The 12588-nt window shown below is 39.9% G+C and overlaps 1 long non-coding RNA gene across 1 annotated transcript; it reads left to right on the forward strand.

Moving 5' to 3' along the window:
- Positions 1-2444: 2444 nt before the first annotated feature.
- Positions 2445-8663, forward strand: LOC121680624. The gene is made up of 3 exons (XR_006021759.1): positions 2445-2580; positions 6030-6149; positions 8564-8663. It is a non-coding gene; the product is annotated as an uncharacterized LOC121680624 (long non-coding RNA).
- The last annotated feature ends 3925 nt before the right edge of the window (positions 8664-12588 follow it).

Consider the following 12588-nt stretch of genomic DNA (forward strand, 5'->3'; position numbering starts at 1 on the left):
ACGAAACTTGGTGGGCATGTAACCCCACATGGATAGCATGGAACCATCGCCCCCCCCCCCCCCCCCGCTGTACTGGACCCCCCGAAAGGAGGGTAGGGCAGACACAGTTTTCTGTGAATATCTTGAGAACCGTAGGGCCTAGGATGACCAATTTTTTGCGTATGTTTGCCTCCAGGGGTCATGTTAACCCATTCCATGTGCACACATGTGCATAAACAGATACGGTACACACGCACACACATACATTCACAGTAATCATACGTATGACACATACTCACGCAGTAGACATATGTACACATGCATGCACATGCACAAACACACATACGCAGGCAAACACACAAGCACGCACACACACACACACACACACACCCACACACATAAACATAAACGTGTACACGCACACATGCACACAATTCAAGAATTTCTCAGAATTATGAACAGGCAAGATGGGGCTGGGGTTGTATAAAATTAATTTTACATGTGAAATCTATGAACTAATCATGTTTTGGTACTTGTTGTCTAGCAGATACCAGTGAGAATTGAGTGTGGATAATGCAATTTAGTGAGACAGTTAGAATCATATAGGCCTTTCAGCGTGATTTATTTTTGTGGAAATAATTTGCTGGACTGGGCGGCGGTCATATTTTGTACCGCTCTGCGGTACATCTAGTTATAATAATTGTTGTCAACATGTCATGAATACAAAAAGAGGTGGATTTTCTGTTTATGTCAAGCTGTCATGACAAAGACATCCTCTGGTAATGTCATCCTGTTTAATGCCAAGTTGTCTTATTAAGGACACTCCAAACAAATTTAATTTAAGTTGTCATGACCAAGACAACATCTGGTAATGTAACTTTGATTAAGATCAAGTTGTCATAATCAAGACAACCCAAGCAATGTCAACTTGTCATAACAAAAACCAAATGACACTTAAAGCAACACCAAAGAACTTTTCCTCTGTTGCACGCACGCTATTTGTTTATCCAGCAACGACTTTGCAAATAACGATGTCTATAGACAAGGTAGAATATGTTGCACGATTTTATGAAAGTACGATGTATTGTGACATCATGCAAATCAAATTTGTAGTTTCTTATGTCTCATTCCATTGAACTACAAACCCGCTACCCGATCTGGCAAACTTACATAGTGCGGTTATAGCCGATAGAGGGCCACGAAGCGAATGCAGAAGTGCCGTTCACCCTGTTACGAGTTGATGAACCACGGAAACAACAACAAAAACAATTTTGGAAACATTATTTTAAGGTACAAAAAACTCTTTGGTGTTGCTTTAATGACAGAGGTCATAAACTTTTATGACATGTTTATAACGTTTATGACAGTGTCATGTCACTCTTATGTCGATGGTGTCAAGTAAAGTGTTACCATATATTCTTATTCTGTGACAATTTAAGAAGTTGAGGTGAAGTGTTTCTTGTAGTTGTATGCATTTTTGGACATTATATCTAAAGAGGTTTGTTCCACTTATCAGTATAAATCTATGGAATTCTAAAACTTTGAAGCACAATATCTCAAAACTACTCAGAACGTAGATAGAACCTTATAATTCCAAGGGGATGATTTGTCTTGTTTGTCATTCATCTTTTTATATAGTCTAACTAGTCTTTACCCAATAAAAAAACTAGATAGATTCAAAAAAATTCTCTAAAAAAGTCTTCTAAAACAATTTCTACGCTCCACGGAATGCTTCTAGTGTAGCCCATTTGTAACTCTCAAGCTGAGCTCCCTCGTCAAGTCCATATAACATTAGCAAGTAATCCACATTAAAAAATAGCTTAGTAAAAATGTTTACATGACGGGCCCTTTCTTACACCCACAAATGGTGGTGCCAAGCGCGACGCATGTCTTGTTCCCATCTTACACCCAACAAAGTAAAGATTTTTTTAAGATTGGCCTAACCGACAGATCTCTAACAAATCTTTGTCCTAACCATTGAAGTGAAGCTTATTTAGAATACATATTTCAAACAGATTCACACAACATCCTAGACTCAAATACAACCTTCCTAAAGTAGTTTGATACTGTAATATCCGTCTCATATTTCTAGGGCTCCCTCGGAATAGAGATGTAAATCTCAGTGAGACTCATCTGGTTCCAAACAAAGGTTATATGAAATATTTGTAGCGGTTAAAAGCAGTTACAAGCCATTGTATGATAAATTGCTCTTATCAAACAGGTGTTATTTGGTGTCATTCATGGCTGATTGTTTCTCCAAACAAGTTTTTTTATTGCTGCTAATGTGGCTTTATCTTTGTGAAAAATGTGAATGTGCTATTTTGGAATGTTCACCGTTCCCATGGTACTACCCTTTGATAGTGTTCCGGGAGTTAGTGTGACATCATTCAGCCATTATGACACATTCTATTCAGTTAAATCCATTCATAGACAACAACAACAATACATTGCATTTATAATAGCACTTTTCAATGCAACTTAAAATGGGTACATTTCAGCTGAAATGTGTTGATGTGCTTCTTAATACTGACCATTTATGTTTTTGCATATCAGGATTTATTCATAACTTCTGCAAAATGGTCAGGAATACCTGTTTTGGAGGTAAAATGACTATAATTTTGGATCCTTCTAATGTCCAGTATCATTTAGGATCTTTCTAATGTTAGGTCTAGTGGTAATGTCCTTCAGTGTCTGACTGTTTCATAGCATCATTTGCCTTTACGAGGGAATTGTTTCCCCCTCACTACATCTGTACGTTTATTATTCTGCAGGTTCAGATTTACTCTGTGCACTTACTCTGTAAGTGCACGCCACAGGTCTTGCACCCCTCCAACCTCTCGCCTGTCCTTTTCTTCAGTTTCCAGTCCTGACTTCCTTGCCTTAGCTTCAGTGCCATTTTTCCTAACTCTCTCAACTCTTGTGCAGTTTAAATATGTGACATATATTATGTTACTTTTCAGCATGGTGATCAGAGGTCTAGTTTATGGTAGAAATGTGGGAAAACTTGATTGATTTGAATTTTCCAGCATGACACAGGGCATTTGCACTGCATAGTGCTCACATTGCTAAGCTACCCCCTCTCACTTTTTTCCCATTTACACATGCAAGCCAGACTGTGTTGAGCATTGATTTAGCCATAAAACCCTATCCGGTGATGGTTAATTACATTTTGTACCACTCCTTAGTGCCTCACATCCCCATCCAAACCACTCTGCCTCTGGAGTTGCACCAATTGCCACTAGTTTCAGGAGCAACTTAAAACCATCCTGATAAGAATCATGATTCCCACAGGATGCCATTCATTCTCTCTCTTTAGGAAATTGATCTCATTCCTCTGTAACAGATAAGGCTTCCCATTAAACTCCATTAAAGGTGTGGAGTTTTTTTTTCTTTTAGTTTAAAATATCCATGATGACCTAGAAATAGCAACTAAGTAGGAAAAAACAACCATTTGACGTAAAGTCAAAATACCTAAGCTGTGTTGTCCTGATGTCCCATGAACTTAGCATGCAAACTATGTTTTGATGGAGTTGTGGTGGAGGGTAACCCTCATCAGCCCACAAACTAGCTGTGTGATTACCTTTATGAATGATGTACTTCAGGACCCCCATCAGCGATTTTGCAAAACATGCTCTCTGTGGGAGCATATGTTCCCCGCTTTGTATGGGACCGGGGAACATAGGACCCTTTTTAAAAACCCTAACCATAACCCTAACCCTAACCCCGAGCGGGGAACATAGGACCCGGGGAACATAGGGATGACCCCCCTCTCTGTGATAGCATATATCATACTAAATGGTATATAGTTCTCAGTAAAAATTAAATTGAAGGCAAATAAGCCATGATTTGCATCGGCCTCCCATGTCATTTCTGTCCAGCTCACTACCTCAAACCTTTGGTTTGGAGCTATTTTCAGCTCACCTCCCCTGCCTCCTTTTCTCTCCAGGAGGGACTCTGTTTTTTACTCTTGTAGAATTGTCTACATAGAATGTCCCTCAATGGCAACAGTAACAGCCCGATAAATGTGTATCTATCTCTCTCTCTCTCTCTTCTATTCCCCTTGTATTTCCTTTACTTGTTTTCTCGATCAACCCCGTCCTCAGACACACACGCACACACACACACAAAAACCACAAACACTTCTTTGTCTTCTATATTGTATCCTCTGTGGCGTAGTTAAATTGTATATCAATGCAGTGATTCAATGATTTCAACAAGCCAGGGCATGATTACAACTATACCCCCGGGATGCAGTAGCCTACCAGAAGGACACAGGGAGGAGAAGCAGAAAACCCACATAAAGTTGAAATACAGCTGGCAGGAACAGGGACCGATTAGCCGAATATAACATGATAGAAAAAATACTGAGATAGAGTTTGTTTTTGTAACTTTGTCTCACAGTATCGTGTCGGTGGGGAGTGGTCACAATCGGTGTATGATCTGACTATTCATATTCGGGCAATCTCATTAAAGGAGGCTTATTTGCTCTCCGCTCTCTCTCTCTTGCTCTCTCTCTCTCACACACACACACACACACGCATGCACACATTCTGCATAATGGCTTTATGGACTCTCGTGGCCTTGTGCGTGCAGTATCTCTGTATAAAAGCGCACTGGTTCACTCTGTAATGGCCTGCTGTGACAGCGCAGAGTGCTCCACACCAGAGTCAAGGAGACAGAGGCCAGCTAATTGCTGCTGAAGCAATTCACTGCAGCGTTGTGCTGCAGTCCACCACTACCTCCTCCACTTGAGTCATCTACATATACTGCCCACCATCTGTCATAATATATATATGGCAAATACACGTACGTTCTTACTCAGCAAAACAGGCTTGGCCTTTCTACAGGGCACACGTAGTTAGAGGGCAGCTAGATCATCTGCAGTGAGGACAAACCATGAAGCAGAGTGGGCTTTCACAGGTTCATACAATAACATGAGATTTTACTTCAGCCTCACCCACAGAGATAGTTCTGATAGTCTTAGGAGTAATTGTAAAATGATACAGGAAGGATTTCATATTTCTTTTTTTTTGACACAAAAACTAGCTTGCAACACAAACTACACTTGAGGCTTAATCTTGAAGCATCTTGAAGTCTCCATAGCCTCTTTATGTCAAGTCTGTGTGTGTGTCTGACTATAACATTGCATGAAGCTGAAGTGAGTAGCAAAGAACGTGTACAGATAAAGTTCAAATAAGTTCAGCTCTGCTTTCATGCCCCTCTTCATTCTCCATATAATGTATGGAGCCTTCTAAGTCTTCTAATTGGTTTGCCATGTTGTTTATCCCAAATGCTTCACTAGAGACTAAGGCTTTCGTGAGTTATGGCAAAATTCAGCCAGAAGTCTCGGACCAACGTTTCGTACAACTGACCAACAGAAGATGTTTTAAAATGCGATGTCATGCATACTAAAGTGTGTGCTTGCAATGATGGATGGCTGTGACTGTTCAGAGTATTTCTCTGGTTAGGCAGCTCCCGTAAAGATTTTTGAAATATGAGAGGCCAAAGGTATTTTAGAGTGTATGTATTGTACATTCTGCATGGTGACATAGATTTATTCGACAGCTTACATATCCATTGTGCCCCTGTCAAAAAGAGATAGCAGAAACAACATCTGTACTAGGGTTAAGCTACATAAAGTATAACGATCAATCTTTTCCTGTTTTGGTTGTTGCTATATAAAATTGCAAGGAGAGGGATTCTTATTAACTTTGCCAGCAGACTAAAGGTACCGCTGTTCACAGTTTGATTTACATAACAGTTAAATGCCACAGCCACAGCAGTAGAGCAAGAAGTTGTTGGAACAACTTTGTCTAACAAAAAACACTGGAGTTCTAACCGTATATAGAACATGCAAATCCAATATGCTGTCTGGTCATCCTTTGACCACTAAAAATCATTTTATGGTGAGTCAGATAGATTGCACTGTCCTGCTGTTGTACTGAAGATGTTAGAAACAGAGTTAATTTACAATGTTTAATTAAATATCACCCTAGAAATATATAAATTGGATCTACACGTGAATCCACTGAGTTTGTTCTTTTGGATAGTTGCCATTGACATGAAGCTGTGCAGAGAAACCAAGCTGAAAACCCAGTGGCCTCTTCACAAATACCATCTGCATTCACAGCGTTCATCCTACAGCTTCTGTTTTGTGAAGATGGGTGCAGGTGAGTCAGGTCTCTCTTGGACAGGTTTTTTTTTTTTTCATCAGACTGCAAAACTTTGATCCTGCTATGAATTCTCTTCACCTCAGTCACCCTTTATACATATATTCTTCTCTCTAAATTACGTTCCCTAATCCACTTTTCAGACATTATGTGATGCTCTACTGATAGTGCTGGGTAGGTATAGGTCATGTCGTTTCCTACAGGAGTACATAACTGTTTTTCTCTATTCACTTCAGCTACCTCAACTACATCAATAACCCACTATATTAATAATAACCCATCCTCATATTCCTATTTTCAAGTAGCTCATTAATGTTTGTCATTTCTACCCTAAAATAGTCAGCCCCTCAACACTGTTTTCTTAAATGAGCCGACTGTCTTCTCATCTGACATTCAATTGATACTTTGCTACTTTGAGTGCAACAACAAAAGGCAAAGCAGTAGAAATCACTCCCCCAGATAGGGTCAAGAGTTTAGTTTTTAAGAAGACTCAGATATAACAATAGTCATCAAAAATATGCACAGTGCTCTTTTTTCTGTTATTCAGCAGAACCACTTTGTCATCTCCATTTCATTCTTGGTAGAACACAACTTCTGAACTTAGACTAGATTATTATTTTGTCAGCATGGGGTCATTGGTTCAGTTTTCTATTCCACCCATGTCTTGGATGCTCTTGTAGTGTTCTGCTTGTATTATTATGACCGCCGTACAGCGAAGAGGTCATATAGGTTTAGTCAGATTTTTTTTTTTTTTTTTTTTCACATGGCCAAATTTCCGTCAAGGATTCCCGGGACACTGAAAGACCAGGGTACACGAAACTTGGTGGGCATGTAACCCCACATGGATAGCATGGAACCATCGTTTTTCGTTTTGATCTGTAGCCCCCCCCCACTGGACTGGACCCCCCGAAAGGAGGGTAGGGCAGACACAGTTTTCTGTGAATATCTCGAGAACCGTAGGGTTTAGGAGGACCACTTTTTTTTGTATGTTGATCTCAAGGGGCCATGTCAACCCATTCCATAACCACTCATTTCATGTATAGCACCACCTAGTTAAACACAAAAAGTAAAAATTAGATGTTGTAATCGCAGGTATCTGTGACCTAACAAAGTCAAAACTGCACGAAATTGGAAGTGTAGGATCATTATGACACCCTCTGAATGCACGCCAAGTTTCATGAAATTCCGTTCATGGGGGGCCACACAATAAATTAATTTATGTTACTATAGACCAACTGGCCTGTAGGTGGCCGGATACAGAGAACCGTAGGGCCTAGGAGGACCACCTTTTTTTTGTATGTTGGTCTTAAGGGGCCATGTCAACCCATCCCATTACCACTTTTTTCATGTATAGCGCCACCTAGTTAAAAATTAAAAAGCAAAACATTTTTCATCACAATATCTCTGGCTGACATGGTCAAAATTGCACGAAATTGAAAGTGTAGGATCATTATGACATCCTCCGAATGCATGCCAAGTTTCGTGAACTTTCGTTCATGGGGGGCCTTACAATAAAATAATTTATGTGTACATTTAGTGACCGTACACCAACAGAGTTTTCTGTGAATATCTTGAAAACTGTAGGGCCTAGGATGACCAATTTTTTGCGTATGTTTGCCTCCAGGGGTCATGTTAACCCATTCCATATGCACACATGTGCATAAACAGATACACACGCACACACATACATTCACAGTAATCATATGTATGACACATACTCACACAGTAGACATATGTGCGCATGCATGCACATGCACACACACAGGCACACACACACACAACCACACACATAAACATAAACATGTACACACAGACATGCACACAATTCAAGAATTTCTCAGAATTATGAACAGGCAAGATGGGGGTGGGGTTGTATAAAATGAATTTTACATGTGAAATCTATGAACTAATCATGTTTTGGTACTTGTTGTCTAGCAGATACCAGTGAGAATTGAGTGTGCATAATGCAATTTAGTGAGACAGTTAGAATCATATATGGCTTTCAGCGTGATTTATTTTTGTGGAAAAAATGTGCTGGACTGGGCGGCCGTCATATTTTGTACCGCTCTGTGGTACATCTAGTAAGCAAAGTAATTGTATTTTAGATTTGTAAAACAAAAAAATTTAAAGAAGTTAATCTGCACAATCATAAGCACATTCTCAACATCACACTAGAAACACTACACACAGCAAAACAGTAAACACACTTCTCTACTTTACACATAGAAATCTAATATAATGTCACTTCTCTGCCATTTCAAGACACTGCCTTTCAAAATACCTCTCTCACTAACCAACTGATCAAGTATAGCTATTAGGTGCACAGTAAAGACACATAAGCACTTAACTGTAAACTCACCCATTAGACATCAGCACTGTAAAAGTCAACGGGTGAGTTTGCCTGTCTTCAACAGAAATGGAAAGCAACCAACATTGAGTGGAAGAGAAAGAGTGAGGATGAAGATGAGAGGGGATCCATAACACCATAACAGAGGATGGGTAGGAAGAAGTAGGGGGGGGGGGGTGTATCTGGACACAGAGATGTGTTAAAAAAAGTTGTGTTGTTTTCAACGTAATTTGTGTTATTTTCAACACGTATTGTGTAAGAAATAAAAAAGTAAACAACACAAACTGTGTTGTCCCTATCAATGCAAGTTGTGTTGTTTTCAACACATTCGTTTTAAGAGTGTACACACAAAATGAGATTCAAGCAACAGCGGTTGACAATGTTGAACCAATCGACCAGGATGATACAAGGTCTGTGAAAGGGCCCCCCCCCCCCCCCCCCCCCCCCCTCAAATGTTTTCATTGCACTTCCACTAATATATTGAAATTAGAATATGTTCTGTATAAGTATACTCTTTTGATTCTGTGAGGGAAATTTGCATTTATCCCAAATCCGTGAATTAGTGAAACACACAGTGAAGTGAAGCACACACTAATCCCGGCACAGTGAACTGCCTGCATCAACAGTGGCGCTCGGGGACCAGTGAGGGGTTAAGTGCCTTGCTCAAGGACACTTCAGCCCTGCCTACTAGTCGGGGTTCGAACCGGTAACCCTCCAGTTAGAAGTCCGAAGGCTGTTCCCAGTGCAAAATGCAAAATATGGATATGGGTAAATGTATTGAATTGAAATGTGGAGCAAAAAACAATCCTCAATGTACAGGCCTGATCTTGTGTGTTGTGTTTGGTCAGTATATTCTTCGACTCTAAATTACCATCTAGTCATATTCTAAAAAACCTACACTATATCCTAAGAAAAGCAGAAATGTCAAATGTGTTTAATATTGAACACAGTGAGGTGTAAGTGATTAACAGAAGAGTAACAGAATCAGATCATATGACTCATGTGTGTGCCATATAACGACAAAATAGGGAAACGGCCCCGTTTTTCCAAATTGTGCTTAGCAATCAAAAACTGAAAAACTGTATATCTGTACGTATCTCATCAGAAAAGGCTAAAAATTTGCATTATCATATACATTATAAACATGTGAAACATACAGTAGAAATCATCATCAATCATTCTGCGCTAATATAGGGGCATATGTATGAATTGGATTGTGAGGGAAGGAGGAACATAAATAATTCAGCATATCCATAAGATTAACTAGGTAATTGGGTGTGTCCAAGAGTGCATATGAGACAGGGCATATTCAGTAACTATACACACACACACACACACACACACACACACACACACACACACACACACACACACACACACACATGTTTATATGTGTGTTTGTCTGTGTGTGTAGGAGTACAGTATTCAGGTTCTATCAGGCCACACTCCATACCTCTGGCCGCGCCCAGGAGTGGGAGACGTGGGTCCTCAGAGACTTGTGCTTTAGACCTCTCTCATTACTCTTTCATCAGCCTCATCTCTTTATTCTGTTTATCATCCCTGTCATTTACATTCTGCTTTCATTCCAAGAGTCCTTGCTTCTTTACACAGGCCTCTGCAGTTTCAGCACTATTTGCCCAGTGCCCTCTGTGTGTGTGTGTGTCTCTCTCTCTCTCTCTCTCTCTCTCTCTCTCTCTCTCTCTCTCTCTCTCTCTCTCTATCTATCTCTCTCTGTTTGTGTGTGGCTGGTGATTCTGCGGCCAGGGATGAGCAGCAGGGCTGGATTTACAAAGAGAATTTGCTCATGTTGGCATCTTATCTCCCACACACACACACACACACACACACACACACACACACACACACACACACACACACACACACACACAAACAGATACCTACACACCACTTATCTCGAAAGTCTAGCGCAAAGCAAAATGCCATAGCCGTAATATTCCTGTGGTCCTGTAAACAAGACAGCCATCTGTGTTATGTTTGTGTATGCTGTTATTGGACCCGGGTACGATTTTCAAAGTTACTGAAAGCCAATTTTACCCAACAAGTCCATTGATATGAATAGGTTTAGGGCAGAAGTTGATTGCTTCAAGTTAGTGAAGTTGGTGAGTATTCATATCAGCAATGTTACTGTAAGTGTTTAGTCTTATCTACAATTTTATGAATGTTTGTTTCTTTGTTGAGAGGCTGCAGTGTTTCACACACCCGTTAGGTTAGGAGGTATTGGATCACACACACACACACACACACACACACACACACACACAGCACCCACTGACAGAATGCTCTGCTTGACAAACGAGCGGGTGCAAACAGCACTAATTTAACGTTCAACTGAGTAATTAAAAATGGAGGAACATATGCTCACTGGATTTGCCCTTCCCTGGGAGTGAGGGGAGGAAGCAAGGTAAGATAAAGATAAATAAATGGGGAGGGGGATATTTATGTGTCTGTACTTGTGTCTATTTGTGTGTGTCTGTACTTGTGTCTATTTGTGTGTGTCTGTGTGTGTGTTTTGTCTATTTGTTTGTGTGTGTGTGTGTGTGTGTGTGTGTGTTTGGAGACACAGTGAAAGTCTCTTTGTTGAATTTTCAACAGACTTTAATTAGTTGATGGAAATACAGAGGATCCACTGTCCAGACTGTGCAAATTTAAATTAAAAACTGATTTTCTAACAAAGCGCTGATATACTGCCAATATATTTAGAAACAGCATGGAAATTCATAATTTATATCCAGAGAAACGGGAGATAACATCATATATCAGAATAAGTGTATTACAATATTTACAATATTTTTCAAATGCTTTCAAAGGCTCCATATTTTAAGACATTTGTCCTGGCAGAGAAGAGTTTTGGGGCGTTTGGATGGATTTATCACCAGTAGAACTTACTCTGACTTTTCTGATTCATGGTATTTCTTCAACGCTGTCAATGGTCTGTCTCTGATGAACTTCTTAATGGTCCTCTCATTTAAGGGCTAGTCCACACGTACCAAACCGATCTTTTTTTCCTCCGTCTTCCCTGGAACCGTATCAAGAATATTTGCGTCCAAACGGATCCAACACGACTCAACACGTTACTTCATATCCCAGGCCTATAGGTGGCACTGTTTCTGTTACATAATTGACCCAAGCTTGCGCGCTGTAGGCTATACAAACAGACAGAATAGGCTATGACGAAAAATGCTAGTGCAAGAAAACCAGAATTGTTTGTGTGGACCAGGGATGGGCACAAATACATCAAAATGTATTTCCAAATAAAATACCAAATACCCACCTTAAAAATGTATCAAAATAAGCTACAAAATACAGCAGCCAAAAAATGTATCAAAATAAAATACTGTATTTTTGTATTTTCAAAATACTACAAAATACTTCTTTCTAAAAGCCTTTTTTGTCTATCCCTTCACTTGTACACTACCTGGAAAATCATCTGAAAGCAAGAGACTCCTTCCATAATCAGTCAACAGATTAGATATGCTGACCCCTCATGTTAGACATCCCAATATAAACCTCTGCCAGGGTCGGCGCCAGAGAACAACGGGTGGGGGGGCACCTCACATCACTTTTATTAGTTATTTTTCCAAAATTGCCATATAATAAAGAGCATCCTTCGAGCCTTTTGGATAACTGAAACAATATCATGGAGGAAAATAGTGCAAGAACATAGCGGTCATAGTGTTTAATAGAATAGTTGCATTGGCAAGTAAGCAGACTCACCACTAGCAGGCCTAGGCTACAGCTAAGTGCAAAATCTCATCACTGTGTCTTTCCATTCATTTTAAAATGTTCTTATAAGATCCTGCTCAAAAGCAAATTGCACATAGGGCCTTCTGATAATATTGCAACATTGAACGTAGGCTATGTGATCACTCGAAATGTTCTTTAAAGTACAGAACTAATTATAACACATTTATGAAGTGGCTAGGCAGAGGCACCAAATGTGATGGAAAGTTTAAAAGTGAACAGGACACTCAGCATGGCTTTTAGTATTTTGTGCTGCTCTGACAGTCCACTTTTATTGACTGTTAGTCTACTGTTTTTAAGTTTGGAGATGTATTGTTTTGCAGCGGCTTG

The sequence above is a fragment of the Alosa sapidissima genome, chromosome 13, assembly GCF_018492685.1.
Source record: "Alosa sapidissima isolate fAloSap1 chromosome 13, fAloSap1.pri, whole genome shotgun sequence".
Lineage (NCBI taxonomy): Eukaryota > Metazoa > Chordata > Actinopteri > Clupeiformes > Clupeidae > Alosa > Alosa sapidissima.